This window comes from Pieris napi, chromosome 1 (assembly GCF_905475465.1).
Source record: "Pieris napi chromosome 1, ilPieNapi1.2, whole genome shotgun sequence".
In the NCBI taxonomy this organism is placed as follows: Eukaryota; Metazoa; Arthropoda; class Insecta; order Lepidoptera; family Pieridae; genus Pieris; species Pieris napi.
In genome coordinates this window covers 11,813,142-11,821,114 of record NC_062234.1, presented here as the reverse complement: position 1 = coordinate 11,821,114, position 7,973 = coordinate 11,813,142, and the positions used below count along the sequence as shown (strand labels likewise).

The 7,973-nt window shown below is 33.1% G+C and overlaps 1 non-coding gene across 1 annotated transcript; it reads left to right on the top strand.

Moving 5' to 3' along the window:
- Nucleotides 1-7,275: 7,275 nt before the first annotated feature.
- On the top strand, nucleotides 7,276-7,357 carry Trnas-gcu. Its single transcript has one exon. It is a non-coding gene; the product is annotated as a tRNA-Ser (tRNA).
- The last annotated feature ends 616 nt before the right edge of the window (nucleotides 7,358-7,973 follow it).

The following is a 7,973-nucleotide window of genomic DNA, read 5'->3' as shown; positions in this document are numbered from 1 at the left end:
ATTATTCATAACAGAACTATTATTTTATAATATTATTCACAAGCCATTTTCTTTTGACAAAAATTTTGTTACTCCTAGTTCCTGACTTATTTGACTTAAGGTCCATGGGTGGGGCCGAGGACATTCTAGCGTAGAATACCAGCTCGATGATTCTGCCCCTAAAATCAGATCTAAGCTCATTAGGGTGGATAACCAAACAGAGCCTTTCTTTAGGCTTTAATACAGCATCCCCGCTAGCGTGTGCTAATGACTCTCTTACCCGAAACTAGCATTTTATCGAATCTAATAGAGTAGAATCTGATCTTATACCAGTTACTCATGAGAACATAGAAAAACTTGTACCGTCTTTTGTTGAATATGACAAGATTCACCCATTGTTATATGACCTATGAGGAACTGGAGCAAATATAACATTTATCAATACGAAGTCCATGTAAAATCGTATATTCATACATTGTTTTTCGCAATAGAAGAGTTAATAGCATTTCACGCTTTAATTCGACCATTGTGTTATTAAATTTGGTATGGACCAATTCGGTTATAGGTAAAACGTGATGGATCGCTAACATTTTTATTTTATTGGTAGATCTTGGAGCAATCGAAATAATAAAACAGGTGCTGCATGCCCAAGTTTGGTCATCAAATATGTATTTCCTTGATATTTTTTTCTTGTGTCTTGCATCAGTCATCTATCTGCACACGATATTAGCTTTAAAGAGTGCTTTTTTCTCTCCGCTTATGTGTACATTAAAAGCTCACATTTATAGACGTCTATTGGTGCAGTAGCGTTATTTGAACGCAAGACTCAGGGTTGATAGTAGCGCGCTTAACCACAACACTGCTCCTCAGTAATCATTAAAAATTCCTTGGTAATGTGGCAGAGACTTTTAGAAGAGGAAAAGACTTGCTTTATACCGAATCCATAGAAATAATATGAGGTTCTAACTGAAGCACGAACGCACAGTGTATATGATTCAAAATATGTGATTAATCTTTGAGCAGTTCTTTGAAATGCCGCTCGTGTATACTGTGAATAATAAACAGACAATTTATTGGAATTCAATAAAAATGTAGACACAAATACGGACTGCTATTCTGAATATATGCGAGATTCTATTGAGATATTTTAATTCGCTATTGTTTTAATTACGTATAAGCATACGTTCTTTACATTGGGTAAATGCTTTTAATCTCGTTATTTGTCATATTTAGTGAATTACTTATAAATTTTTAGAAAATCTTTATTTCAATATTAATACAAAAAAATACCTTTTTAAAATCTTGATCAAGAAATTAATATCTAAGTAGAATCTAACATTGAAAAACCAGCAATTTATATGGACTTACTTCACTTTTGTTTTTATCTTTCTTTTCTTTCTGTTTTGCACTTCATCTTAACTCTCTTTTAACACGTTTTTCCTTGAAGGTATCAGGCTCTAGATTATTATTATGTTTAATATTTTCAATATTCAAACATGTATTAAATTTTATATTATAGAAAGATGTTATAAATTGTTTTCCTTGAAAAGGCTTCGAAGCTAATTTTAATAATTATTTCACGGTTAGAAGCCTACGTTATCCTGATGAAAATAGGCTATATTTTATTAGATATCAAAATCAACCAATATTCCGGGAAAGTCTAACAATTTTTTTAATTTTAATGTCTATTTACCGAGGAAAGCTTTAGGCTATAGAACATCGTGCTATGACTGACTCAATGCAGGTGGAACCGCAGATCACAGCTAGTATACGCTAACCTTTCGTTATCCGTTAGTAGAATTAACAGTGGCAAATTCTAGGAAAAATGATGGATACGTCACAATGACATCGCATGATTGATAGATTACATAAATTATGGAGCGTATTCAACAAGGGTTTTCCTAGATTTTCAGTTAACAGGAAAATCTAGATTTATGTAATTATATGATGGGAAACGAGGAAATAGTACGTGTATTTATTACGTTAGATTAAAAATAATGGTTTTAATAGATTATGACGCATATGATTTATGTAACCAAGTACCTTTGCTAGGCATATACCAATCTCTCAATAGTGATATTGCGTCCGTACTGTATAGTTAAGGTTTTGTATACCGGTGAAATAAGAATTGCATGCAGGCCTTAAAGACTGACCTGTATAAGATTATACATATAAGTAAGATAGCTAATCTAATTCTACTGTACGTGTGTTTGTCACTGAGCTCCTCTGAAACGGCTGAACCGATTGAATGCATATTATTGTATGCTGACACCCTGGATTGTTTAGATTCACAAATCATCCCTGCAGATGGCACTGCAGTCGGTACCTAGGACACACACAGAATATAAACAACTGGTATATATTGCATATATAAATCTTTTGTGCATGTGTCCGTAATTATACTCCTAAAAGGCTGGACAGATTTTGATGAAATTTTTTGTGAGTTCAAGTGGAGTCGAGAATGATTTACATTATTAGATTTTTTTTGTATGTAAGACGTGTGTACAGGACAACGTCTGTCGGGTCCGGTAGTAGAATATATATTATATCGGATCCGCTAGTAGACTCAGATCCATAACATTTTAATAACATAAGAAAGTATCGACTTATTTCACTGTAACAGTATGTAGTAAAAAAATTCACCAACCATAAATTTTCGTTATATATATCCATCTATATATAACAATGAATCGCTGTTCGAATGTCTCGCTTAAACTAGAGAATGGCTAGCTTTGGAAATAGTAAAAGATAATAGTATATATACGACGTTCACCTTTCTTAAATAAATACAATTGACACAAGACTAAATTCTAAATTCAAAAAACTTAAAATAAATTGTCTTTGGAAAGTTAATATACTAAATTCGAAAGTGTGTAACAGTAAGCTACTGAATACATCGAATTCTCATTTCAAAATACTATAAAATTTAAAACACCGGAAGGGCGTCACTGGCAGTTTCTGAAAGGCCATAAAATATGATATATGATTACCCGCAATTTTAAACTCATTAATTCACCTAAGAGCAATGCACTATTTAAAAGAAACATCAAAATTATGATCACCGTATACGACTTCTTCAGAAGCCAAAAATTGTTTATTACACAACAAATAAACCCGCTTTAGGACCAAATAATGACTCTGTGGTGGGTTTGTTCTACTTTGCTCCAAGTTTTGTTACGTTCTATTCATATAGTGGTACATTTTACAAGATATATGAAAAAGAAATATGCAAATTAAAGAATTTTTTTTTTCGAACACGTAACTAAAAAAACACATAAACGAATGGTAATAGATAGACCTATTCAGAATATAGAAGTAATTTTATGGTAACAATAAAACCTAATGATGCACTTAGGATAGTAATTATATGCACATATTTGAATGAGGTACCATAATATGATAATAATACCACATCCCTGATAAGAGAATATAATAAGATAAAAAATATAAATTTACAAAAACAACAGCTTGAATATGAGAGGAAAAGGAAATTGTGTATATTAAATTTTTTTTAAATTAAAAAGTTTGTTAGTGAAATAACAATAATCAACATTTGCCTTATTTCACAGCTTTAATGAAAATTTGTTTGTAATATTTCACTTCAATTTTATTCTATATAACAGGGGGCAAACGGCTAACTCAACGTTGAGTGATACCTCCCATGGACACTCACATTATAAGAAGGGTCACAAGTCCGTTGCCGGCCTTTTAAGAATTGGTACGCTCTTTTCTTGAAGGACCCTAACTCGAATTGGTTTGAAAATACCTGATTGGTAACTGGTTCCACATTGTGGTGGTGCGCGGCAAACTGCGTTAAAACGCTCAGTTCGATCGAAATAAGATTAATTATTCTATATATCCTTCTGACTAAAATTACATTACGTCATTAAAACTGTTTGTTCGTAATGTACATTAATATGTATTTATTACAAAAAACAAATGACTAAACACAATTGACTAGAAATATCCACATATTTATCAAACACAAGAAAAATTCGCCATTAATTCGTCATAACAGGTACAGAATGGCACAAACCTGTGGCATTCACCCGTATTTACGAGTAATAAAACAAAACGGCATTTCAAACATCAAACGCACCGCGTTAGTTAAAAAACCTACGATTTCAACCAACGTTATTTGGTACTCGATATAATCGCAGATCAGTATTTATTAATAGTAGCCTTTGAGACCCGCCGATTCTTAGTAAATGTTAATAATTGCTACTGAATTTAATAAATTACTATACGATAAGATGTATGGTAAGTAATTTACAAATGATTCGGTTCTGTATGTACGCTGAAATGTATGTAACAGGCAACCCTACTGTTCTTAAAAACTAACCATAACTATCAGGGGTGGATCTACTTAAGGGCTTTTTGTGTCCAGGTCCCCATGGATACAAAGCCCCCCCGTGCCCACTGAAAATAATAGGCGATATTTTGAATTAAAAAAAATCTGAAATTTAAAAAAATCCAATCTTAATGTTGGAATCCCTGATATCAATCAACTCATGTGCGATGCGCGTCTATCGAACGGAACGGGGAATTCCCCGTCGCTTGTTATTTTTGGTGTATTTTTTCGCGTGTGCTTCTATTGCCCCCAGAGTCCCATGGGGACATAATAGAAGAGTAGATATATATAACAATAGTAGAAGAGTCTAAAAGTTCCAACTACAAGGACAAAAATTTATCTATACACTATTATACTTAATATGTTAATTGACTATGACAATAAAGACTGACAAAATTGTACTAAGTACATAGTAAAGAAAAACTATATCGCTACAACCTTTTAGTTCTGGGACTCATATTTCTGTATCTGTTTTCTGATAATTTCTTTTTCTCATAGGCTTCTGTACCTGACGCACGGCCTCGACTTTCTGGTATAAAGTATACCTGTCAATGTTTTACTTCACCGTACTAGCGAGTGTTAAACGCGCACATAGACATAACGTTTATAGGTTCATAAGGTTCGTAACTACAACCATAGAGATGAAACGATTCATCTACAACAACGACAGTCAATTGACAACAGTCAACGATTATCTAGTTGATAAAAGGGCCTGGGACTAGTGCTAGACAGGCTACTTCTAATTAATTTGCGATATTTGTTTTAAAATAAGTGTTGTTTGATGATTTGCTGTTTTAAAAGAGTACAGAGAGTTTTTTACGCCGGCTTTTTCTCTCGGCCTACACCCTCTGTCCTCTTTGCCGATGAGTAGGGATGCCTACAAATTCAAATTTAATGACGTGGAATAAGTGATACATGTATCTTATGTTCCATAATAAACATATTTTTTTTTTAAGAAAGTCGACTGAAGCCTTTGGCCCAAACAATGCTCTTATCTAGTTTTCTAGGCATTTAACAAACATTACATGCAACAGAATCTTAACATATGGTGGAGACCAAACAGAACCTTCAATGTTTAGGTACAGTCAACCCATTGTGCATTTACTAAAACAAAGTCTTCAACACAAAGAAGTATTTCTATTGTATATCAATTTTAACGCCTCAATTTTGAAGGATTTTCAAATTGAAGCAGCACAATTTTGAAAAATTACTTCCGTCACACTGACCCACGTTCTTTGTTATGAAAACGTCGTATGAGATGACACACATTTGTTATCATACAAATAACATTTTATCGACAATTAAACTGACAAATTCAGCTTATAACAATGCATTTTCCGTAAGTTTATTATGACGTCTTAATACTTTTAATTGTGTCGCTTGGAACTCGTAAACTTCGTAATAAAGTAAGACAAAGGATATCTTTCCCTTTGGTGACACTTCAGAACTTCATAAAGGATTTAAGTTCGTTTAAGTCTTTGTCTTGTTTAAACTAGTGTCTGCCTACTACTTCACTAATCGGTAGCCACTATCAAAATTATTGTGAATCTAATTGCCTCATAAATAGCCCTACCAATTGTTTCGAATTAGATTTATTCGTTTTGTTAATCGTTTATTCAAACTATTAGACCAAAATCATCCTTAATAATTAATCAAAATATCTTTGTATTACTGGAAACGGATTGCACTGAGCAAGCAGTTTAAAACAACAACTTTTTCTCCTTTTTTGATTGCTTAGTTGGAATTGTGTTGAACCAGATTCTGGTGACCCACACCAGAAGCAACTGGGTAAGCTATACCCATCTCGGGTTCTTACTATTATGCGTCAGCAAGGTTCTCGCATTTTACGAAACTCAAAATATCCAATGCATTATTATATCGTAACTGAATTTTAAAATCCTTATAAAATCAAAAACTGTTTAATTTTACAAGAACTTCAATCAGTTATCCCTGAAATAAAACTGTAAAATATAAGTTACTTCTTAGCCGTCAAGACAGTTTTCGAATCGAGTATTCGTGTAAAAATATTCTCAACAAAAAGCGGGAATGACAAACAAATGGCGCACGTGGCTCGGTAGCTCGTAAATAAACAACTCGTTTCTTTATAATGTTTAATGTTTCGAGAACATTTATGGTTAAACACATTTTGGTATCGGCGGTTTCGGCATTTCCGTAAACGTGCGGAAAGGGGGCAAAGCGGTACATATACACTTTATTATATAGTAGTATAGTATTGCGCGGTACTATATTTATTTATTTATTAGTAGCTGACACATATCCATATTATAAAACAAAACACTTAATTATACAAAGCCAAAACAGATTTCGTATACATTGATAAACAAAACATATGTACCTACATATATAGACAAAAAAAACAGAAAACTGAAACTAAACCTTAAACAACGTATTATTCTTAAGTAAGTAATAGTATAAGGCTAGATCGTAATGTTCAATGATGTCTCAGTAAAGGGACAATTTATAAAACATTTTTATATCCAGATTCGTTTTCTTATTTAGGATTTCATAACAGTTAAGCGGCAAACAAAACCAGGATGAGCTAAACTACTAACTCAACATAAAGAATAGAAGCGTAGCGTGTTTATAAGACAAACAAAAAATCAAAGAGCAGCAATAGTCAAAAACCTCAACCAAATAATAAAAACTATATCATTTACGTTCAATAACAGAACATCTGTCAGTAACCTAAATAACAAAAATAAAACAATATTAAAATTGACACGATTGTTCTCAGTCACTGGTGAGATATCCCGGTAAATGTAGCGAAAAAAGGTTCTATTGCTGAAGCGACATATATTCCCTATGAAGCCTCAATTAATCTACTACAAAATCAAGGTCGTTATAAAGCCATTGTTTCTTGATCTTAATATGTATATTCTATGCCTATATGTAACGTTGTTGAGAAATTACCTGTGGCCTTGCATGACGAGGTGGCCGAGAGGTTAAGGCGTTGGACTGCTAATCCAATGTGCTCTGCACGCGTGGGTTCGAATCCCATCCTCGTCGAGACATTTTTCCAGAATTTTATTTTTGTGATCGACAACAATCGTCCAAATCAATAATACATTTATATAAAACTCGCAAATATTAAACGATTTTTTATACAAAATATGCATGTCAATATTTTAGATAAATAATAACAAGTATCAACATTTTTCTTTATTAATTCTTGACATCAATTTATAACAAAATCCTCCATAATGGTTACGATAAAGGCGGCCCATAAAAAATAATTTCACGCCAAATATAGCTTTTATAAGCTTCGTCCGCACTTATGATTTGAAATCGCCAGTAAATAACCCCTAAGTGCGACAGATACGCTACTGTGAGACGACGTAAATGAAGCTATTTTCCTGTATCATGTCAATATTGTTGTACACACCTGCTGTATTTTAAAACAGCAGTACTACCCTATATTTTTGTGATTCAGATTCCAGATCCTAAATTTTAGAACTATAATTCCAATTTTTTCACTGACCAACAGTGGACGTACATACGAATGATCCGCTGGAACGGGTCTTCTTGAGATAAGAGGTGTCAGAAACCACGGCCAGGGTGAGCTGATGACGTCATAAGTATCGGCAGAAGACAACAAACTATTGTTAGACAACATTGGAATGAA